Genomic DNA, 25,685 nt, shown 5'->3' with positions numbered 1-25,685 from the left:
AGTACTCATGAGGTTTGCTTTCGTCTAATAAATTTACCCATCTGTCACTTAAAATTCATAAAAATTGCTAATATTTTTTTTAAAAAAAGGATGACAATTCATGTTTACGCCCAATTGACTTATTATTGACTTATTTCAAGTAAAATAATACTTTTTGACTAAACTAGAAAATATACTTCCTTACATGCATTAACATGTGAAGATGCAGGGTAGTTTGGCTATAAAAAGATTTGTTTGACCTGCAATAAGTCAATAATAAGTAAATTGGGGGTAATAATGGATTTTCATTCATTTTTTTATTCATATTAGTAAATTCTGTGAACTTTGAGTAACATAAACAAACTTTAGGAATACTAGATTAAATTTTTTTAAATTACATTAAATTTACGTGTAGTTACACCAAACCTTAAGAATGGGAGGTGTAACTATCCCATGCAATATATGTTATCTCACATAACTTTGTATCAAACATTAAGACCAAATTTTTTTATACAAAATCGACTCTAGTTCAACAAATGTAGTACTATAATATATTTTCATAAATACGACTAAAGAGTGATCATAACTCACACAATCATATGAATAAATCCATTGACCTCTAAAATAAATAACAATAGCAATATTATTTTGCTATGCCATATTTTCACAACAAAATAAAATATATATCTAAAAACTTGAGTTAATAACATTTATAACAAAAACAACCAAATGTATAAATATAAAAAAAATTTAGTAAAAGGAACTTACTATACTAATATGGATCAAAAGCTTTATAACAAAAATACCCTTATTGTTTGCACCCTCTAAAATATATTTTTAGTCATCACAAAAAACGCAATCTCAATTATTATAATTTTTTATTTAAAATAAATATTATCCAAAATTTATAACTTTTGTAATTAGTATGAAATTTGAATAAACTCTATAAATTTTCAATTCATTTATTTTATATAATTTCTAAAAGATTTACATAATTTTTATTTTGTATTGTTATATATAGTGAAGTATTTTTCTAGAGGAATTGTGAAGTATTTAAAAAGCAGGTGAAGTTCATGGTGGTATGGCCGACTCAAGGGTTCGAATGTGATGGTACGGCAGCACCCGCGGGAGAAGCAGCTGAGGATGTGGGTACAAATCCAAGAAAGGAAAACCCCGCTGGAAAAAACCCTTAAACCACCGTTTTCTCCCCATCATCAAACCCCACCCACACTCACATGGTGAAACCCTCTCACCTTCATTTCTTTTTTCTTGTGTTCATTTCTCACCCAAAAAACAGAGTAAAGAAAACCAAGAAAAGCAGGGGGGAGAGACAGAGCGAGAAGGAGGCCTCAAATTATGGTATTGCGAAATGTTACTGCTGTTTGAACAATCATTCTTGGCCCAATATTTTCTCATTGTTCATATATTGATAGATAAAGAAGGAATACTGGAATACTCTCTGTTGATGTCCTAAGTTTGCTCTCACTTCCTTGCTTGCAAATACTTTCTCCCTCCATCTTACATGTCATCTTTATCTTGCTTTCTAGTGCTTCTTTCATTTAATTTTTGCTTTGACAATCCTAATGTGTTTAACTTGCTCTATTATAATATCATATGGTCAGTAATTTTCTTCTACTTAAAATTAGAAAAATGTTGCTAAGGATTGTTGGAACAGTTTACATCCGAATTTGATGAATGTCTTCTTCTAGGTTTGGGATTACACTGGTTTTGGATATACAAGGTACAATGCCAGAGACATTAACAAAGAAATACTAGGGTAAGCACAATTCTGCAGCTGTCTCCCTCTGTGATGAAACCTGTAATGTCCACAGATTATCTTGTTTGTGGTTTTCATTTAGGTGTGTTGTGGAGAATAAAGTGCTTCATAGATCTTTATTATCATGCTTCATAGGCCTTTCCCTCTTTTTTTTTTTTTTTCTTTTTTTCGTTTAATCCGTAATACCCAAACCTGAGGGTACATGTCTGTATGATTTTCCCGTAATCTTCCTTTGTTATTCCAGCTCTTAAGATGTGACAATTTGTAAGACATGAACATTTATCTAAATCATCAGTGTTCCATGGTTGCTTAGGTGTCATTAAATCAGACAGGAGACCTGCAAAATCGACAATGATGGCAATTCTGGATGGCTTTCAGAAGGCATATTCCGTTGATTTCAGACCACTCAATGCACTGCGCCCTGCTGCATTCCAAGGGGCTCATTATATTTCACCATTGAAAAGGCAAATAATCTCGTATGCATCTGGTGAGCAGAGATTTCCGCTTTTCTTATGACTTGTATCAGTTAATTTTCAGAACCATGCTAGTTCTTTTTGAATGCTGAATTCTATTACATGAAGTTTTAATGGAAGCCACTTTTTCTTTTATGATGTTTGGTCCCCTTGACCTGTCCAAATCCAATTTTCATCCCTCTTTATCTTCTAATTCAAGAACCAGCTTCAATTTCTGATGGTTTTAAGGGCCTTCACAGTTTATCATTGTTGGTTATTACCACGAACAGTTCAGTCTCCTTTCCAAGTTGAATACATTCATCTTCTAATACCATATTGTGAGTGAGAGGGTGTTTCTGCTGTTTGAACAATCCTCAAATTAGGATTTCCTGTACAGTTTGGTCTTATGTAGACGTTATTCGAGATATTCCTGTATTTAGTCAGTTTGGGTAATATTGAAGCTGATGAGCTTCTGCTCAAATATTGTTTCATTTGGTAATTTACTGAGTTGTGGAGCTTTGTGAGTACATGATCATGAATGATTATGCTACTCAAGATTGAATTATGATCAGCTACCCCCAAAACACTTTTATTGTATTTGTTCTCGAAAATATGCAACTTGTTAATAGATCTGAAGCTTATGCGAACCGATTCATTAGTTCATTAGTAGTGCTAGCTATTCTTTTGAGTGGATGGGTGGGCTGGTCCTCGTCCTACGTTTATCTTTTTAATGTTGTTCAAGGGTTGAAGGAGTATAATATTTGGGCATGGAGATTGGGTGGTATTAAGTTAAGCACTAGTAGCACAATGACATTGGGAGGAGAATAAATGGAACATAATTATTGTCAAAATCTTTTAGGTACCTTTGAGGACTTACCATGCTGGCGATCAACATAACAAAGCACGACGGTCTTGTTTATAAGAGTGTCACTTTTGGCTGTGTTTGTGTGTATGTAATGATTCATGTTGTTCTTAGTTGTATGATGCCCTTATAAGTTCATGATTGATGGTTGGTTAAGGCTTCGTCTTAACAACTACTTATCTTTTTAAGCAATGCATTGGTTGTTCATATATATATATGTGTGTGTAGACATTTGCCACATCTAATGCCATTTATCAACGTCTTTGTGTTAAAATGTTTCTGGACCACATAGGTAACCAAGCTTGTACACTCGTTTAAGGAAGGTTCGGAGGAATGGTCCAAGAAGGCGGTAGAGCTTGAGGATTCTTGAAGACTTTAGACGTAAGTTCTATTTGTAATTTATTTATTCAACAATGGCGAATGATGCACAGTACACTAATTCCTCTTGTGAACATGCAGTTTGGTTGTGGAATTTCAAAATTATCTGTTTGTCTTATGTCTTCATGGATGCTGGACGCGAATGGAAGGTGTATGAGGTGGCAAAGACGGTCTTTGAAAACAATGACACAGAAACTAGAAAGTCTTTGCAAAGTGATAATGGTGGTAAAAAGTTGATCATTTTCTTGGCTTTCACTCTTCATTTCATCCATCAAGCATTCCTTTATATGTTTGCATTGTTATCTTGAGTTCTTGATATTTATCATCTACATTATGGGGTTGTGATTTTCTTTTTATCTATGGCAAGTTTGTTCCTTTGATAAATAGTGTTGGATGCTTTTTTAGTGGTTTTCAATTACTTTACTACTGTGGTGTGGGTGTTTCTCATCTTGTTTAATTTGGTTGTGCTTTTATGTTATCTCATTCAAGTAAACGACGTGTATTGTGTTCTTTGTGGTATATCAAGCTCTGTGAGACATTTTGTTGTCGGGATGTCTGTAATTGTTTAGCATTTTAGGATTAGACTCTTGGTTCAATTGAAATTACATGAAATTTCTCATATTCTAATTTTGATTTGAACAGCCCAATTCACCTTCCAAATGAGATAAAACCATTTTAAAAGTAAAGAATTCCATGACATATATGTAGTGTTAATTAATACATAGGAACCAGAGGGTAACTTTTTCTAAAATTTTTGTTCATCTTTTGTTATCCTATCAAACTACTTTTGTTTTGTTTTCTTTTGCCAGTTACTATCAAACTACTTTCGTTTATATTATTTTTTAGTAATTTGACAAATAAATGTGATTTAGGAAGTCATAAGATTGAGACATGAATGTGCACTAGCGTTATGTGATTGTTGCTTTAATTAACTGTGGAGTCGTTGAGGCATAATTTCATGCATTTTGAATTGCTTTGAAAGAGAGTTGGAATATCTTTGCTTCTACTAAATCTTAGGATTCTTGTGAGATCATATTTGTTTGCTAAAACTCTACCCAATTGATCCTTATATCCCTAACATGGGACATGCATCCATTTTGAAAAATTCAAAGGCCCTTCCCCTTCCGGAAAAAAAGAAAGAAAGAAAGAAAGGAAAGTAAGAAAAAGGAAATTACATCTACTCCGCTGGTTTAGGTCACTTAGTAACTGGGTAACTTCATCACAAATGTTGTTATTCACGTAAAACGGTGGCCGGAGCTATGAGTATGCAAAGCACTTTAGGTAAAACGTCTTTTGGTTGAGTAACCGGGTGCCTTCACCACAAGTGTTGTCATTCGCGTCAAAAGGCCAGAATGCGACGTTTTTTGGTTGAGTAACCGGGTGCCTTCACCACAAGTGTTGTCATTCGCGTCAAAAGACCGGAAAACGGCCTAAAGAACACAAGTCGCGGGCAAAAACAAAGGAAAAAAAAAGAAAATAAAAGCCGTGACTAAAGCAAAAGGGGAAGAAAAAAGAAAAAAAATTCATTAGTGGCCAAAGAAAAGAAAGAAAAGCGAAATCCGTCCCGACTAGGTAGATGTGAGGAGATAAAAGGGTATTGTGCTAGCATCGAGGATGATAACACTTTGAAATCCATAGATTTTGTGGAAGCTTGATTGTCCTCCTCTATACTTGGCAAAACGAAGTGTTGTGATGTGATTGGCCTCTTACCCTCGTTATGATAAGTTAGCATTTGCATAATGTATTGCGGCGTTTGTGTTTTGAGATTATGTGCACATAGTATTTCATTCTGTTGGAGGCAATAACTTTAATGACATTGCGGCAGTCCGTTCTTTTCTTTATTGATTTATTAAAAAATTGTCACATTTCTCAGTGCTGAAAATTTTTGTGTGTAAAATCCTCTACTTTGGCATGCCTTTTCTTATGTGACTACTATTTTTGGTTGGGAGGAGGAGGAGATAGATTCTGGCCTTGTATTTATTGTAACAATATTTAAATTCTATATTATTATAGTTTTCTTTAATCTGTAACGAATTATTCCCTTTAGATTGCCATCCCAGCAGGGTGAGGGTGCAAGTTCAGTATATAGCAGTAGTGCATCTTACATGACCGCCCCTTAAAAGGAAAATGTATGTGCTTGCATGTAAGAGTTAAAGAAGTCTACCATGGTGCATATAGACAAGTATTATAAATTTTTCACTTCTAATCTATACTGGCCCATGAATGCGGTTTATCCAGGTATGTGAGGTTGGGAATCATTGTTAACTAATAATTGATAATAAAATCAGATTCCTTTTTTGTGTTCCATCTTCTGTTAAACTCTTTAATGAAGTTCATCAAATATCTTTCAGTTACATTTGCTACACTTGGTGAGAACACCAGATGAAGTCCCTGGATGTGCTTCTTAGTGCTGGTGTTCCGTGGTGCAGGTGACTATTTATATGCTATCATATCATCTTTATCATTTGTCCCCTGCACTCTTATGCAGAACCCATTCATTAGTTCGTTGGTAGTGCGAGCTATTCTTTCGAGGGGCTAGCTGTGTTAGTGCTCTCCTGCATTTATCTTTTTATGCTCTTGAAGTGTTGAAGGAGTAAAATTCAAGTCCATACTCGACAATAGATATTGGGTGGTATTGAGTTATTAGCTCACAACAAGGTGTTTTAAATGAAAAAAAGATTACATCATGAGAAGAATATATGGAACATAAGTACTGTAAAAATCTTTTAGGTACCTTTGAGGACTTAGCATTCCGCTAGGGATTTTCTTATCCATTGAGAATCAACAGATATAATTAGATACCATCATTTGTTTATATTAGGTCTGTGTTACTTTTTTTGTTCTGCATCTTTAGTGATTTAATCTTTGATTGCATTGTAAGTCACTCTCTTAAATCAATGTTTTTCTTGACTACTGGTGTAAAAGGCTCGAGAATTTGTTGTCACTTCCCAAGAGCTTATCACTCGGGGTTCAGTCCTGGTAAGTCACTTGTACTGGCTTAATTCCTACCGATATTTATGTTGATCTATCTAGAGAAGTTATTTAATATCAATATCTGAAATTAAAGTGCTTATTCTGTTTATTCGATCTTATTATTGTTTTAGGATATTATTTTGGAGATGTTGCTGATATGGCTAATACTGAATCGTCGAGTGTTGCAAGAGAAGCTGCAATACATAGTGCAGCTATTAGGTGTCCTCCAATGGTGTCTCGCTTCCAGTTATCATATGATCTTGCAGTCTCCTTATGTTCTAGGTTTGTTTTCTTTTCTTATGTGTGATCCTCTTCTGGTATCACGCAGAAATGGTCTCTTGGAAATTTAGTATTTTACCGGCATTCCTTTTCTTGTTATGCCCCTGTGCAAAAACCTAGTAAGATAATAATTATTATTTAAAATTGAAATATATGCAAATAATTGCTTCATTTATGTAATATATGACTTTTGATCACAATTGGAATGTGTCGCGCTGTAGAATGATGCATGTTAGTTGGAGCTAAATGAAGGTAATTTGGTGGATATCTCTAAGTCATAAAGTATCAGAGCATTTTAGAGGATGCTTGATGGTTTTGATTTTTTGAGTGCAATCATGGCAATATACTTAAATTGTCTACAACAGTGGACATACTGTCCCCGTATTCTTTTACTATTCCTTTCTCGAATTATGATATGCCTGTTGCTATGTAAATTGTTGAACTTATGTACATGAGCATGCAATTGCAATCTCTGGGATTTTTGCATCTAACTATTTGGACAATGCTCTGGTCCGTTGTGAGATGGGATGTTTGATGCTACATTTAGGATATTCTATACAGTTTGGTTTTATGTAGACGTTATTGGTGATATTCCTTTTTTTAGTCAGTTTGGGTAAGATTGAAAGTGATGAGCCCGTGCTCAAGTATTGTTTCATTTGGTAATTTACTGAGTTGTGAAGCTCTGTGAGTACATGTATCATGAATGATTATGCTAGTCAAGATTGGTTTATGATCAGCTACCCCCAAAACCCTTCTATTGTATTTGGTCTCTGAAATATGCAACTTGTTAATAGATCTAGATCTGAAACTTTGAAATAATTAAGCAGGCTGTTCAATTTGAGAATTGGAGTTCATTGGGTTTAGGCCTTGAATTGGTATCCTTTTGTCTATACGTGTATCATCCAGAATGGTACCGTGATGCCAATCAGGATCACCATGAACTCTGTGCTTCCTGTTTCCATCATGTCTGCTGACTTGTATTGAACTACTCTAGCTCTTTGCGGATCTTGGGGATCTTCAATAGCACTGAAGTTTTGTTTATATATCAAACTACTGCTGAACTGATGGAGTTGAATTAGTATCTAGTTTCTATAGAGACTAATTACTGGCCTACAGACTATGATCATGATCATTCTGTTGCAGTGTTTCGCCACAGAATATGAAATAAAGTAGTTTCTACTGTGATAACGAAGAATTTTTCGCTCTTATGATCATCTACATTTCTTAGACTAAATATATTATAAATTAGTTACTGAACGAGGTTCTTTCTTATTTACTTTGTTATTTAAATAGGATATCTATGGTAGAGAAATTTCTGTTTTTCCTGCGCCAAAGGGACAAATAATGACATGGAAGGAATCTTTACTTGATACACCTACCTATAGTTGGGTATGCTTGTTTTACAATGTTCCTAAAACGGGCGTGTTCTGGGCCCTTAAAGCATTCCTTCGGTTATGAGCTTGGTACATAAAAGATTGATGTGTGGAACATAGAGTAAAATAGGATCAGGGCTTTATCCTACAATAAACCGGTTGCCTTGCAAGCCATTTAAAATGGGAGTCAGTTGTCTGGTACTTATCGTCACATGAGATGCACATTGGAGACTGATTGCGCAAACAATTGTAGAAGGGTCATTGGAACTGTTGCACCTCTTTAAACTAAGATATAGTTTCCATGTAATATGCACTTAGGATATCCGCGTGTACTTGTATCCTTAAACTCCTGGTGTTTTAAAGATGCAACTTTTCATATTCTCTTGTGATGGTAATTGTATTATAACACTTTCACTTTGGAAGTGGGGTAACTTTTGTTCCTTTCTTTGCCTTCCACAGAGGTTTGAGATGTTTTCGTTATTTTTTCTTTTGTTTTTAAGCTGAACTAGGCAGTGGCTGGATGGTGGCTCCATCGATATGCACATTGTTTCTGGTGAACCGACTATTGTTGATGCTGCTGCTGCTCTGCTGAAAGCTATAGTTACTAGGAACCCAAAAGCAATGATCCGATTATACAGTACAGGCGCATTTTATTTTGCTCTGGCTTACCCTGGTTCTAATCTTCTTTCAATTGCCCAACTCTTCTCAGTGACTCATATTTATCAAGCTTTTCATGGTGGTGAGGAAGCTGCAATTTCCTCTTCTCTACCTTTGGCGAAACGAAGTGTTTTGGGCGGCCTCTTACCTGAGTCATTGCTTTATGTACTGGAATGTAGCGGCCCAGTTGGTTTTGCCGCAGCAATGGTTTCTGATTCAGACACTCCTGAGATTATTTGGACACACAAGATGCGAGTAGAAAATCTGATTCGTCAAGTAGCCCTGAATCTGCAACTGGAGTTTGCTACTTGTCTTTCACCCCAAGCATCTTTTGTTAACATTTAGTACTTACATTCTAAAACATGGTGGTAGTTGAGTCATCCTCAATGCAAATAAGTGCTGCATTTAACTCTCAGTTTTATTTGATTAGGTTCATCAGCATCTTGGTGATTTCCCTCAGAAATTGTCACAGCATTGTCATTCCTTATATGACTATGCTCCAATGCCACCAGTGACATATCCAGAGCTGAAAGATGAAATGTGGTGTCATCGTTATTACTCGAAACTTATGTGATGAAATTAGATTTCCTAATTGGCTATTGTTGAACGTGTTGAGTTTTTGCAATCATTGCTAGTAATGTGAGAGAAGAGTTAACTCGAAGGCCAATGGACCTTTTTGAAGAAGAAGCTTGCAAGATACTAGAGATTTCCATTGATGAAGTATCCAGAGACGATGCCCCTAAGAAACCAAGTTTTGAGTCAGTTGAGGAGATACCTAATATATCAAAGCAGATTGAGTATATTGATGAGGAAAAGCTCAAGAGACAGTATAGGAAACTTGCAATGAAGTATCATCCAAACAAAAATCCTGAAGGGAGGGAGAAGTTTCTGGCAGTGCAGAAAGCTTATGAGTACTTGAAGGTATGCCAAATTCCTTGATCCTGTGTGAGGATATGTCGTTACTCATAAAAAACGGAGACTATATGATTAAGCTTGAGAAAAAAAAAAGAACATATAGACAAGGGATCTTATAAGCTGCCAGATCTTATTTCAAATGAATTAGTCGACTTGTTTAGATGCCTTTTTCACAATTAAGCTGTTTATTTGACTGGTAGAAAGTGCTCTAAAGGTATTTATGCTGTCAAGATGAGCCAAATGCTTTTTTACACATATAAATGGATATCAGTATTGGTTTTAAATATATCTTGGAACTAGGAAGGACACGGGACCATATATATATATATATTTAATTCTTAGATATGATACTACCTCAATTTAAGGTGTGGACCAAGAAATAAATTTAAATATATAAATTTAAGTGGCTTTTGCGGAAGAGTGAAAATGTAAATCATAGGGCTTTCCTATGAGGTTTGGTCTACTTACATATGTTTCCATTTGGTTTTGTTGCCTCCATCTAATATTTCATTCTGCAATCAGTAAACTTCTTGGAATATGATCAGCAAAGTTGGACAAAATTCCTAAGTTGATTCCTACGTATGAGGGTTTTTATGAGGCATGTCTTTGGCCGGAATGCAATCCTCTTTAATTGGTTGTATTTCTTCATATTTGAGTTCCATGTTTCATATTTTCTTTTTAGTGATCTACTGCTTTCTTATTCCTCTTCCTTAGGTGACCATGCAAGGATTGCAAGGTCCCCAGACTTGGAGGTTGTTGCTTCTCTTAAAGGGCCAGTGTATTCTATGTAGGCGATATGGGAATGTATTGATGCCATTCAAATATGCTGGATATCCTATGCTCTTAAGTGCCATTACAGTGGACAAGGATGATAACAATTTTCTTTCCTCTGATCGAGCACATCTTCTAGTTGCATCCTCGGAGCTTGTTTGGTTGATGTAAATTCATCATCTGCCTTTAATTTCCATATCATTCCTCTTTAGATAAGTACTTTGTGAATGTACTTTTGCTTATGCTATTTCCACATATTTAACTTTCAGGTGTGAGTCTTCACCATTCAATGGTGAAGAGCTTGTGAGAGATGGTGGAATACCTCTTCTTGCAACACTCCTTTCCCGTTGCATGTGTGTGGTCCAACCAACAACTCCTGCCACTGAACTGTCCGCTACTATTGTTGCTAGCATAATGCGAACCTTTTCAGTTTTGAGTCAGTTTGAAAGTGCGAGAACTGAGATGCTCGAATTTTCAGGATTAGTTGATGACATTGTTCATTGCACTGAACTTGAGCTTGTTCCTGCTGCTATTGATGTTGCCCTGCAGACCCTTGCTCACCTTTCTATCTCGTCTGAAATTCAAAATGCCCTTCTGAAGGCTGGTGTACTGTGTTAAGATAGATCATTATATTGTTATGATTATGCTTTCATCAGTTTTCTAGCATGAGATTCTAGTTTCTGGTAGTTTGCAGAACATTACTGTTTCTGTTATGGATTTCTTGACCGTCCTTTTATATTTATCGCTTAACCTGGCTCCAGGTGACATATTGCTCAGTGACTTAGCTTCTATTCGTTCATTACTTTTCACTCTTTTGCCCATATAATTCTTCGTAGCTCATATATGGATATTGAATAATGAAATTACCCATATTGGTCTATTTATAATGCTCTTTGTGCTCATGTAGTGTTGAAGATGCTTTGTGGTGACTATTCTTTGAATGGCAGAATGTACTTTTTCTACATGAAGCTTTTTGAACAATATGAATTTTGAAGCCACTGCATCAGCTGGCACATGACTGTTACATCTTACAAAAACCACTCCGATGTTTCTCAAAAAACTGTCGTACCTTGATGTTATAGTTTTCTCTTGTGGTCTGTTACTGGAATCGAGGTCCATTTACAAACTTGAGGGTTCATAGGGTTAATGTTTATTTGTTCGGTACCTTTTGTCGAGTCAATTTGCTTGCGAAGAGAGTCCAACTTTTATTTTAAAATTGAACAAAATCTTGGAACTATTGTGTTGAAGGTACTTTATGGTGACTATTCTTTGAAAGACAAAATTTCATTATTCTACGGCACTGTGGAAGTTTATGGTTTATGAACATTGTGAACTTGAAGGCCTCTGGATCAGCTGCCATGTGCCTGTTATATCTTAAAAACCACTCCACTGTTGCAAACTGCTTTATGGTCTTTCTCAGGTGGATTATTTTGTTTGAATCCAGGTCCATTTTAAGAAACTTGTGGTTTTATAGGGTCACTTTTTGTTTGTTCAGGTACCTTATACCATTGTTGCTCCAATATGATTCGACGGCAGAGGAATCAGATAAGACAGATGCACATGGTTTGGAACTAGCGGTCAAATAGCAAAAAACATACATGCTGTAAAAGCATCTCATGCCTTGTCAAGCCTTAGTGGTTTGGTCGACGAGGAGATTCCGACACCCTACAATCAGGCTGCAGCTGATGCCCTTAGAGCTTTACTAACCCCTAAACTTGCAAGCATGCTGAAAAATAAATTAGCAAAAGACCTCCTATTCACATTAAACTCAAACTTGGAGTCCCCTGAGGTAAATGCTGCAGATTTTGCATTTTGACAAAGAAAAAACATATTAGGTGCTACTTGAGCATTGCCTCATCTTCTTGCATCAGTATCTGCAATCAGTCATGCTGGTGCAGTGCCTGAACAAGAGATTGCCCTGCATTAAGTATTAACTTAAAATTGAACTAAGTCCACTTGAAACTACATCTTGCCCATCTTCAGAATGTGATTGTACCTTGGCTCATATTTCATCTTATCTTGGTTTATTCCGTTGTTTTATTGTTAAATTATGAATTGAAAATATGGAACAATGCAAAGGTCATTCTAATTCTCCCTTTGAAGATCAATGAACTTCATTTTGTTTGTTTCTTTCTCTGTTGCTTCTTCCCATTCTAAGAACAAGTAAATGAAGTAAATGAAAGGGAAAAACCATGGTTGAGATCGTTCTGAGTAGTTTTATTGTCCAGATAATTATGACGGCCTTTGCAATAAGTACCAGGGTCACTGACAATAATCAAGACAGGGAAATGATTTTTTAACTTGACATCTCTACGTGAATTTCATCTAGCCTTTGTCTTCAATTGCTAGCATTGCGAGTTTCAGGTCATTGTTTGTTTTATTTTCTTTAGAAAAGCAAGACGTCTTAGTGAGTGATTGATTGGAAATCTAAGTCTGTAACTCTTGATCAGTAATCTGCAAGATACTAGGTGTATTTTCTTTATTAATCTTCTTTATATGGGCGCAGTGCTTGCTAGATGATATATAATTAGTAAGAAAAATATTTGCAATTATACATATGTTTCATGATTACTAATTTGACTGTTCCCATGCAGTTACCAATGGCCAGTAATGTTAACTTGGAACGCTATATCTCACAGGACTAAAGGCTTTAGTGGAGCGGACCTTCAAGCACTTCTTTCTGACACACAACTTGAAGCAGTTCATTTGCTCTTGGACAGGGAAGATGGCAGTGGAACTGGAAATATGCCTATTATCACGGGTGCTCCTCTGGAGTCCATGGCATCCAAGGCTAAATGCCTAAATCATCAGTTTCAGAAGCTGAGAAGCAAAGGTTGTACGACATTTACAGCCAGTTTCTCAATTCAAAGTGGTCTGTCACTGAACAGGTATATCTCTCATTTTCTCTCATTGGTTTAGTTTGAATTTTAAAATTTATTGATAGTTTTGTACGTGAATGTGTAGTTTTGGAAGAAGTATAGTAGGTACATCTTAAAGATGAAGCTGTGCTAGCAAATTTAATAAATTATTGATTGGTAAAAAAACCATGATTGTCGATTTTGTTCGATTATTGCTTATTATTTGGTGCAGTTATGATAATGTTGGATTTTTGTTTTTATTTTACAATGTTAATTTATCGTAAATTGAACTTTTAGTACTTTCTTGGTTATTGAATATGTGCTATAGCACCATCCCATCAATAAATACCGTACCTAAGTCTGAAGTGCCCATGCATATTACCTCCAAAGTCAACTACAACAGGGCAGTAAGTCAAGCAGAGTGACCCAAGCTGTTTAGACTGAGGCTCGGCTTAAAATTATTCGAGAGTGCATTTTTTATTGTTTCTCTCTTGAATTTAAAAAGTTTTGTGCCAAGAATGAAAGCTATTCTGCACCCTCTATCTCTATGAATGTTGAACGGAGCAAAATGTGTTAATCTCACATCTTTTTTGTTATTAGTCTATGAGCGTGAGTATACACAAAAATCCATCAATAGCTGAATAAAGCATAATGTCTGAAGGCTACCAATGTCCATTTGTTTTTGTATGAAGAAAGTGTACATACTTAAGAAAAAACCACAACAGCTTTGAAATCTTTATGCTGTAATATTTGAAGAAAGAAACCCGGGGATATTACTTTGTTTTTTTTGTGCTTAGAATGCCATTGTTACGAACATGTCTAATTTTGCAACCTTACCCCCTCTCTTGGAGTATAATTGTTGTAACTTAAGGTTGTTACCAGTCTTGTAATGGAGATTTAGTTTTCAAGAAATGCAACCTCATGTGATATACCGAAGATAATTGGTTTTGTTTTCTGTTGGATTTAGTAGTTTCATGGTAACTCTCATCATCAAATCTAACATTAAATTGATATGATATGTTGTGTCAACAGCTAGTCATTGCTGGAGATGGGTACTAAAGATTTGGATTTTGTAAAACTGAACCAATTAATTGGAAGAAAAGCTGGTGGGATATCAGTATATCCTTTAACACCATCAGTTCGAGGGAAGGAGGAGCCCTGCAGCCATATTATGTTCGAGGCAAAGCTATGTCTGAACGTGTTGAAGATTTATTTACCCTGGTAATTCTGGTATTTTTTCTTTGTAATTTAATTACATGCGAATTTCGAACCCCACCATTGTCACTCTTCAAGTTGATGGAGGGCTATAACATTGTTATCATGATGTTTAATTGAATTTGTGTAAGATTCCTTTGAACTATGTCTAGGTAGGTGGAAAGTGATGATACTTGCAAGCCAATCTTTTTACATAAATAGTTTGTATAGTCTAATGTGACTAAGCCATGATCCAAGGTATACTGGGTCATGGCGTAGTTGAAAAGTGTGTTCGTAGGTTGAAAAGTGTTGATACTTATAAGCCTGAATTTTTACATAAATAGTTTGTGTAGTTTACTGTAACTAAGCCATGATCCAAGGTACCTATTGGAGTTCCTTCTTTCATTCCATGCAATGTACTTGTGTTTATAACTTTATATATATTTCCGTTCATTTAGTTTGGTGTATTTCTTGTGCATCTCTCATGTTTATGTATACCTAATATCTACTTGGGGGAATACTAGTCACTTTTTTTACAGGTACTTGTGTGCATATTTATATTCATTCCTTTTGTTCATGCCCTTTTTAAGCACAGTGCACTTCTCTATATATTAGAAGGTTTAAGAAAGGGGACAAACTGATAAGTTAACATCTTATGCTTGTCAGGGTTTGGTCCTCTATGTGTTCTCGTTTTGTACTGTTGCCTTGTGTTCTAGTTTTGGTCTTATTGAATTGAATGGTAGGTTGTGTTATTCTCTAATGAAACCAACTGTCATAGCTCGATTGGGAAACATGCTTTGGTTCTCAACTGTCGCTTTTCTTATTAAATTTCTTAGAAACAACTGGAGATTGATTGATTGGGTTGTTGAAATTGTCAACTGTAGGTCAACCATGTTCTTCAAGATGTTCAATTGACTGACCAGAAGTGTTTTAAGCAGTTTGTTTCTCAAAGTGAGGCAAGAACGGAGGTATATATTGATCTCCAGCAGAACTGAGACTAATTTGCATTCTTCAACTAAGTCATGTTAATTGTTGATTTCCAGAATCGATTAAGAGGCAGGGACATAGCATTACAGCTGCAAGGATGGATGTAAAGCTCAATGTTGCTGGTCGGATCTCTGAAAAAATGGGTGGTGTCAGGTTGATTTGTTTGGAGTCTTATTTTCACCTTTGATATTTGGAAAGCATGTTGATGTCTATAATATTATGAGATGCATCACCATTTGTTATATGACCAAGCCTTTGCCGGCCATTTGCTGAATTTTAGAAACTCGACTATAAACCATGATGGGTGTTTTGTTAATCGTGGGAAGTTAGAGTGCACTCTTTCACTTGATTATAGAAACCTGGTGGAGATGAATCCATTATGTTTCTTGGCATCTGTTTATGCATGGATGTAGTGTCCAATCCATTTTAAGACCAACCTCAAGTTCTTTCATGTGCAAAACTTTGAAATGGAGATAGGAAAAAAAACAATTAGTACATCAAATTAATTTTGTTGTGCTGTAATTGCAATAAATAAAAGTATATATTGCTTTACTACTTCTATTTTGTGGGCTTTCTCTTGTGAGATCTTGCCAATTGCAAGCACAAGGGAGAGGGTGGTCGGCTGAACAGTATTACCTGCAACAATTGTGCCCCAAAGAGTCCATTAGAGATTCTAGGTATGCGGGTGTTGGACAGTACCATGCAATGCAATGGTCAGTCAAAGTAAATTACTGCTGTCTTGCATTGTGAGTCCTAAAATGCTGTTTTCTTGGCCATAGTTTTTCTATATTATAACTCTTTCGAGTGTAGTGTTGAGCAGTCAAGGATTTGTCTTTTAAAGCTTTAGACCACCAAAGGATACGAGTAATTTCTCATAATGGCCTCTTTTATTGTCATGTTGTAGTCAAGGAACTGAACACCAAGAAGATTCTTGTACGAGATGTGGAGATAGTTAATAGCTCAGACCATACATTTGATGTGCTGCGATCTTTTGTGGTACGAGACGAGATGTGGAGACACTTACTAGCTCAGACCATACATTTGATGTGCTGCGATCTTTCGTGGTACGAGATGTGGAGACACTTACTAGCTCAGACCATACAACCCCCGTTCTTGACACCATCCCAATTTTCAGGAACGTGTTCTCTTCCCTTTTTACTTTTCGTTTCCCTTGTTTGAGTGGGTTTCTGTGCATAGATTGAGGACAATGCATCATGCATGTGCTTGTTGTGGGGAGAGGTATGTTGTTCTTTGTGGTTGTGATTGGTTTTTGAGAACGTGGTTGGATAGTCATTGTAGCATGATTCTTGCGAAATTGGTTGTGTTGCTGGAAATCTGAATGTTGAAATTCGTATTAATGTGTGGAATGTGGATGTGTGGGATGTGAAATTTTTTGTTTGGTGGCTGAAAAGTTTTATTGAACACCAACTTGTTAATGAAGTTAGTGTGTCTTGAGAAAAATATGTGAATTATCTTGTGGTAGTTGCTGAATTTTCAGATTGTCATCTTGTGATATCCCTTAGATTAATAGGAATTTTGGTTTAAGTCGAGATAAGTGAGAGAAACGGACGCTTGTGGCATATTAAAAAAACCAAAAAAAAAGAAAATTGTGTTAACTATGTTCCATTGACTGCATCAAATTAACAATGTTCAAGAATCAACACAAAAACCCTTTGTGTGAGCTTTTGGGCCAAAGCACTTCCATTTCAATAGTGCTTCTATATTAATTTTGATTGAGGGCGTCAAACTTAGTCTGTCCGTTCTAGAACTTGCTTGTGTAATACATTTTGAGACCACATTCTTGTTAGATTGGTGTATGAAAGTGATAAGGGCACTTAGGAAAAACCCATTGACTTGAACAGAGCCTACCTTGAATTCACCCATAGAAAAACTCATTTGAGCCTTTGCTTTTCTTTTCTTGGTTAAACCACGTTATAAGCTTGACTATCCCCTTTTTGGTTATTTCCTGAAGTGATATTGAACCCATTCAAGGGCATGGTGTTGGCTTGGTTGCTTTTAAGTTGACATGGAAATGAGTTAATGTATTCAAGCTGCATACATGGATGCATGGTTAGCCCTCAGGGAAAGGAAAAAAAATGGAAAGAGAAATTGAAAAAAAACAGAAGGGAAGAAAAGTAATGAAATAGAGAGGAAAAAAAAGAAGGAAAAGAAAAAAAAAAGGAGAAAATGGGAAAAAAAGAGAAGAAAAATGATGAAACAGAGGAAAAAAAAGGAGAAAAAAGATGGAGGAAAAGAAAAAAAAAAGAGAAGAAAAATGGTGAAACGGAGGAAAAAAGAAGGGAAAAAACAAGAAAAAAAAGAGGAAAGATGCAGGAGATGCAAGAAATGTAAAAATTTCACGAGTTTTGACTGTTCAAAGCACTTGAATTAAGTCGAACGAAAAGGAGCTTGGAAGGATAAGCAACTAGGTTGGCATCGTGCCTTTGAATTCATAAGCCAAAGTTCGACCTGTCTTTTGCCACACCTTGTCCTAAGCCCCATTACAACCCATTGAAAGACCCTTTGATTCATGCATTAATTTTCATTTCGTTCGTGGTGGAGATTTGATTCACAAGCAAGCCTATGGTAATGGCATTCTATGTATTGACTTGAGTGAAACCCGAATTCTTAAACACCTTATGTTATGAGTGATTACAATGACATCGTTGTGAGAACCCTTGTGAGAGTGTTGAGACTTGTTTCATTTGGTTTTGATGAAGTCAATGGGATACCTACGTGTTGAATGTTGTGCTACAAGTGCTTGTTCTCAAATTGCTCTCTTCTTTAACTATTAAGTCATATTAGTGTAGGGGATATACTTGAGTGATATGAAAGGAAATTTGAGAATTGCTACTTGGATAATTCTTGTATTTGAATCAAGACATGCTTGAGGGCAAGAATGGTTTTTGTGTGTGGAATCTGATAACATATATTTTAATGCTCCTATGCACGCACTTTTTCGAGTGATTGGGAAGGATCTTATTGCATGGATTGTCGATGTTAAGTTACCCCAATTTCATGGGAAGGAGCGTAAGGTAAGTTATAGGGGGTCAAATTCAGCTCTTGTGTTATTGTGCTGGATGGAATTTAGTCTAAAGTTCACAGATAGCATGTCTTATACTTAATGTTGTCTATCATGTGCCTCTTTATTTGTGTTACTAATAATTATTTCACTAATGGGATCAAGAGAAGTCTTTAGGTATCACATACTACTTTACTCTTCTTCTTGTCCATATGGGTGTCAGGTTATCAATAGTTTTCTCATCCAAAATGCCGAGGGTGGAGTTAATCTTAACTGCTTAAATTCGCTCGCTGCCGAAAGAGTAATTGTAAAAATGTTGAAACTATTGTGGTCGTCTTTATCAACGGAACTGGAAATGTGCTTATGTCATATGTTAAAGAATGATATGTGAAAACCGATTGTGCTATTTCTTAGAGTGCATATGTGAAAATCTTTCAATTGACAGCCTGGAGAGTTCATGGCCTCTGCCATCTGCGTTGGCTTCTGTAACTCATAAACTGAACCTTGAAAATTGATTCAAATCACCTTCATGGCCGAGAGGTCGTTGGGTGCGCTGAGCATGGACACACCCAGTTATTTTTTGGGTTAAACAAAAAGCTTTCAGTTTGCCATCAATGCCTTTTGTAAGTACCAATGTTTTTTGTTCCGATTTTCAGTGTCTTCTTATAAAGATGAAGATTTAAAATGTTGGATACTTTTGAGTATATCAGGGTTGGAAATTTACGAGATTCCATTAAAAGTCACCGCCGCTTGATTTTGGAAAGCTATCAATATCTGATGCTTCTCTGATAATAGGTATGTTCACACTTGGTTTTGGCTGAAAAAGCACTTTTGGACCAATTATATCTAATTTTCTTTTACATTTGGTTGGGTTAGTTCTGAAGTTACTACCACTTGTAAATGCTTGTCAAGTTAAATATTGTCAATTGTTCAGAAAAAGTAAATTGTTGCTGTTTTTCATTGGGAATCCTAAAATTGCTCTTTCCTTGGCCATACTTTTTCAATATTATAACTATTTTGACTGTTGAGTAGTCAAGTGTCTTTTAAAGCATTAAACCACCAAAGAATAACCAAAAAATACGATTAGTTCCTCTTAACGGCACCTTTCATTGTCTTGTTTCCTAATGGCACCTTTTATTGTCTTGTTGTAGTGCACGAACTGAAGATTACGAAGATTCTTGTAGGACATGCAGAGGCAGTTAATAGCAGACTTTTTGTGGTAAGTTGTTTGGGTGTCATTTTGTAAATACCTGACCTCTTTGTGCTTGGTGTGTGAGGATGGGCATAAAAATTAGTCTTCTGATCTATCTTGTGTGCTTGTCATTTCTCTTTTTGCAGCCCATTCTAGGACATCTTTGTAATCATCTTGCTGTATGTAGAATGATAGAATTGTGTTGTTGACTTGCACTTGCTAAGACTCATGTGCTTACTTTTGTTTGATGACAGCCTAATCCATCTCATGATTTGAAATCTAAAGAGAAAAATGAAGAGGGAAGACGCAAATTAAGGCTGTGAAAGTATGTTCTCATCTCCCTCTCTCTCTTGCATACTGCTTGATCTCTTGTCCACTAGTATTGCTGAACAGTCCCTTGTTGTCTTCACCTTAATTATGTGGACTTCTAGTTTTACTTTATTGCTTGTGGCAGAATATATCCATATTATTACAATTATTCTTTTCCCCATCACACAGTGTGAGTTAAATGTGGCCGCCAAGTTGGTTTTATGTTTCACGAAAAGTAAGATGTTGTACAGAAATTTACTTATTTGTTTGGATCAATAAGGGGAAGATGAAAGGGGAAGGTGTAGTTGCTTTCCAAGGGGATGTATGATACTTATTTGGTGGACTTGTTTAGTTCAACCTAAAGGAAGTAGTTGTGCGGTACTCCTTATTTGATACTATAGAAATAAGGCAGGGAGGAAAGATTGAAATTTATCAGAAGCAGCTGAAGATTGATTGATTCGGTTGTTCAAATTATCAACTGTAGGTCAACCGTGTTCTTCAAGATGTTCAATTGACCGACCAAAAGCGTTTTAAGCAGTTTGTTTCTCAAAGCAAAGCAAGAATGGATATTGATCTCTGACAGAACTGAGACTAATTTGCCTTGTTCAACTAAGCCATGTTAATTGTTGATTTCCACAATAGGTTAAGAGGCAAGTGGACATAGCATTGCAGTGCAAGGATGGATGCAAAGCTCAGTGTTGCTTGTTGGGTCTCTGAACAAATGGTTGGTGTCAGGTTAATTTGTTTGGAGTCTAATTTTCACCTTTGATATTTGGAAAGCATGTTGATGTCGTATAATATTATGAGATGCATCACCATCTGTTATATAGACTAAGCGTTTGCTAGCCATTGACTGAATTTTAGAAACTAGGCTAAACAATGATGGGTGTTTTGTTAATTGTGGGTGATGCGTCACCCACAATTTGATTCTGTTGCTTTATTAGATTCAGGAACACCACCTCCTATTAGTACACTAGAAGAGGAGTCAGCGTAGCACGAACTTTATGTTGTCAAAATCATGTAATACTTGTCGTACTAGTGATGGTCTGTTTGGGGGGATAAATCATGCGGATAAACAGAAAATACAAAAACTTTTCCCATTCTTGTTGTATTTAGACATATAAGATGCCTAGAAAAATGATGATTTGACGGGAGTTATTTGGATTAACATTTTATAAAATTTTCCATTGATCATTAGAAAATAGAAACATGCAGGTATGCTTAGTCAAGAGTCCATAAGAAATTCTAGGTATGTGGCTGTTAGACAGTACCATGCAATGTAATGCTTAGTCCTGCCGAATTCTAGGTATGTGGCTGTTGGACAGTACCATGCAATGTAATGCTTAGTCCTGCTGCTGTTTTGCATCGTGTGTCCTAAATTGTTGTTTTCTTGGGCATACTTTTTGAATATTAACTCTTTTGAGTGTTGAGCAATCAAGGACTTGTCTTTTAAAGCTTTAAACCACTAAAGGATATGATTAATTTAATGGCATCTTTTATTGACTTATTGTAGTCAAGGAACTGAAGACGAAGAAGATTCTTGTACGAGATGTGGAGACAGCTACTAGCTCATACCATACATTTGATGTGTTGCGATCTTTTGTGGTAAGTTGTTCGGGTGTCATGTTATAAATACATGACCTCTTTGTGCTTGGCGTGTGAGGATGGGCATAAAAATTAGTCTTTGGATCTTGTGTACTTCTCATTTCTCTTTTTGCAGCCAATTCTAGTACGTCTTTGTAAGCATCATGCTGTTTGTACAATGATAGGACTACGTTGTTGAGTTGCAGTTGCTAAGACCAACCTAATCCATCCGATGACAACCTCATCCATCTGATGACAGCCTAATCCATCTGATGATTTGAAATCTAAAGAGAAAAATGAAGAGAGAAGATGCAACATTAAAGCTGACAAAGTATGTTCTCGCTTACTTATCTCTCTATGTCTCTCTCTCTCGCATACCGCTTGATCTCTCGTCCACTAGTATTCCAAGAGAGTCGCTTTTTGTCTTCACTTTAATTATGCGGACTTCTAGTTTTACTTAATTGCTTGTGGTAGAATATATCCATATTATTGCACCTATTCTTTTCCCAATCACATAGCATGAGCTAAATGTGGCCTCCAAGTTGGTATCTGTTTGATAAAATGTTTAATAAAAAGTAAGATGTAAGTACAGAAATTTACTGCTTTATTTAGATCAATAAGGGGAAGATAAAAGGGGAAGAGTAGTTGCTTTTCAAGGGGACGAATGATACTTATTCTGTGGACTCCTTTAGTTCAACCTAAAGGAAGTAGTTGTGTGGTACTTCTCCTTACTTGATATCATAGAAATAAGGTAGGGAGGAAAGATTGATTTTTATGTTTACACGCGTTCAGAATCATCTCTTTTTTATGGAAAAAAAAGCAAATTATAGAGGAAATTGGTGTGTGATTTAAGTGTTTTAGGAGATTTTTGCATTTGGAAATCATTATAGGCATTAGGATTTGGGTGAGATTCAAGGAAAGAGCAATAATTTTTTTTTTCTTGGGGGGGGGGAGTCATTGTTGATTTTTGTTGCAAATCTCAAGTTGTGGAGATGTGCGATATATTGTTGCATATACTCCACTTAGATTAGCTTTGTTACTATATAGTGTAAACCGTTGTCTCATGGTGAGTATTTCTTTTTGGGCATGATATTATTTTTTATTATTCAGAGTTCTGTTTTATGCTATAACATTTTGTATTTGAAGTAAGCAACTCAAACATAAACTAAGTTGATTTCCAGTTTCTCTGGAATGTATCCTCCATTGTCTGACCAATACTTGAAGAGCACCTTACTATCAACATCACCACTACAACACTCTATCATCATCATGAAATTAAAAAAACATATTAGCATATGCTGTGAATGCAATATTTGGTTTATTTGGTTGACGGAAGGTTTGGTTATATTTAATTTGTTTCCATTTGCATATACTTGTTGTTCTAGTACGATGTGTTGTGGCTTTTGCTTAATTCTATGCGTTAGTTTTAAAGCCATATTGTAGAAACTTGTGTGAAGGGGGTCAACCCCTTCTTTTTATTGGTGCAGATCAGTGATTTAAATGTAACCAAACAGGAATTGAAGCTTTTCGTGGAAATGTATTGGCACCAAATGGTGGATTCAAGGTTAGCATTTTAAATTTGTGGCAAGATTTTGGCTACTTTTTATACTTATCTTGACTTATCTTGAGTAGTAGTTCCTCAATGATTGTTATGATTACAATGCAGCTCATTTGATTAGATTATATACTTTATTTTCTCGATGTGTTGGTTGATCTTAGAATAGAGAACAAAGGTGAATAACCATGTACCAATAAAAAACGTTTAAAGTCATTTTTTTAAGAGGAATGTTTGAGTTGCATAGTTGTTAAGATGGGTAAATTGGATCAGGGTCCAGAATAGACGTAAAAAGAAAAACATAAGGTCCAGAGGTGACTTTTTTTACTTGATAAGAAATAATAAACAAATGGCAGTCATATTTGGGTTTGTTGCGTTGCTGTTCATTTCTATGTTACTTGGTAACCTTTCCTTTCTGCACAACAATTTAGGTTTATTTTTGTTTAAACCAAATGTTTTAAAGGCGCTATCAATGGAGGGACCTTAGATTGGTACTTTGGAAGCAACCCTCATGGTGCTTAAGGTACATGCTTCGATTATCCAAAAATTAAAAATACTCTTTTGGACTTGATTTGGTTTGTTTAACAAAAAGCATTACTTCATCACTAGTGGTATTTAATACAAGGATCATATTTGATTAAATTGGTGGTGTGTTGTCCACAATTAACTTTTAGTTATTAAAATTAAAAAGTCAAATTTTAAATCTTAAACTATTGCATCAGTTTTACTTGGGTTTAATTTTTTATTTTGATATAATTGTTAAATTTAATTTAAATTAGACAATTTCATATGTTTTAGGTCACCATGGAAGTATCGTATTTTAATAAAATGTAGGATTAAAACGGAGTTCGCTCCTTAAATTAAATATCTTGGCTAAATTATATAATTGTATATTTAATCATGTTTGAAAGTATGATCATTCTCATTTTACTTTTAGACAGTAGCATATATTTGTCTGTTTTATTAAATTCAAAATCCATAACTTTATTTAGGTCTTGATGGCGTACTTTAAGCCAAATTTAACTCGAGTATGCTATTGTTGTTAATGTTCTTTATTAAGGTTCCATCCTGAATTGTAATTAACTTTTGATTGTCAGTAGTTAAAATATCTTTTGATATTTTTATTATTTAATTAGTCTTACTCTTATTACAAGATTAACTGATATCAAAATATTAAATAATAAAAAGTTCACTAAATATTTAAATTTTCTTTCACGTGCGTTATAGTGCTTTTATTTAATTGTCTAAGCTTAATTAATTAATTACATGTGCATAAAATATATTTTTCTAAAAAAAAGATGTCATTTTGCACATAAATAAATGAACAAATTGATTAATACTTGTTTCTATGATTGTAGACAACAAGATGGAATAAAATAAGACGTACAAATAATTTGTTGATATATGAAAGAAAATAAAAGCACAAAAAAAAAAATGGCATTTGATATATGTGATAATTGTTTCAACTTATTTGTATCATACTATGAGTGCATTAGAAACAAAAAGAATGACATCCGACATGTTTTAATCTTATTTGTATATGTACGGATTTTTCATTGAATTTTTGAAGTTATTTATGACGGATGTAGAAAAACTTTGAAGATTGATCATTTTTTAATGTTCATATGTTCTTTAAACGATAGCATGAAGTTTGTATAGTTTATTAATATTTTTGAGTAATAGTATAATTATAACAATTTAATTTATCCACATGGATTGAGTATATAATTGACTTTCGATTGTGTGGTTAAAATATCCTCTTTTTTTCTTTCTTTTGAAATTGGATTTGTTTTTGTTGACTAGCTGAAAGACTAATCACCTATGAATTAAATGTCTTGCTTAATTTATATAATTGATAGATTTAAAAACTATAACTCCATCATATTTGGAAAATGTATTTTTATGGTCCTTTTCACTTTATTTATTTTAAATTAAGAACTTTATTTAGGCAATAATAGTGATGTCCTATCAGTATTGTAGGGCTCCTTTCAGTTTGAGATTATTTGCTTCCTTTCATTTAATTAAAATGTATTGTGTACGTTTTGTTGTCTGGTTATTTATTAAGCTTGAGGAGATTAGAATAATCATTTTATTGGGTATAACTTTTTAATAGTTTTTTGGTTTATTTATCTTCTCTTTTATTTAATTAAATAGAAATAATAAAAGATTCAATTGTTTGAATTAACCTTTTATATGTATGAAACAAGGTCAATTAGTGAAAATAAAGTCTAAATTGAAAGGACTTTTACATGTCTTTGAATTTATTTTTTAGTGTTTTGTTTTGTATTGTAGAGATAGAGAGAGAAAACAAGAGCTATGTTTCGAAAATTAGTGTATGTTTTTATCTATTTTTGGAGGTAACTTAAGATATTTTTTGGAGGGATAAGATTCTCTGTTGCTTTATCAAATTATATTCCCTTTGTATGTATTTATATTTGTTGATGGATCAAAATATATATAATTATATGTGTTGTAAATAAGTTATTAAATTTTATTTTTTTGAAATAATAATTATACATTTTATAAATCATATTATTTATAATTAATCACATCACTTTCACTATAATT

The 25,685-nt window shown here is 34.8% G+C and overlaps 1 long non-coding RNA gene across 1 annotated transcript; it reads left to right on the top strand.

The window, feature by feature from the left end:
- The first annotated feature begins 21,486 nt into the window (after nucleotides 1–21,486).
- On the top strand, nucleotides 21,487–23,289 carry LOC148789434 (uncharacterized). The gene is made up of 3 exons (XR_016066785.1): nucleotides 21,487–21,583; nucleotides 21,748–21,893; nucleotides 23,077–23,289. It is a non-coding gene; the product is annotated as an uncharacterized LOC148789434 (long non-coding RNA).
- Nucleotides 23,290–25,685: the final 2,396 nt, after the last annotated feature.

Source organism: Sesamum indicum, linkage group LG1 (genome assembly GCF_026168435.1).
Source record: "Sesamum indicum cultivar Baizhima isolate 11 linkage group LG1, ASM2616843v1, whole genome shotgun sequence".
Lineage (NCBI taxonomy): Eukaryota > Viridiplantae > Streptophyta > Magnoliopsida > Lamiales > Pedaliaceae > Sesamum > Sesamum indicum.
This window is presented reverse-complemented; position numbering and strand designations above follow the sequence as displayed.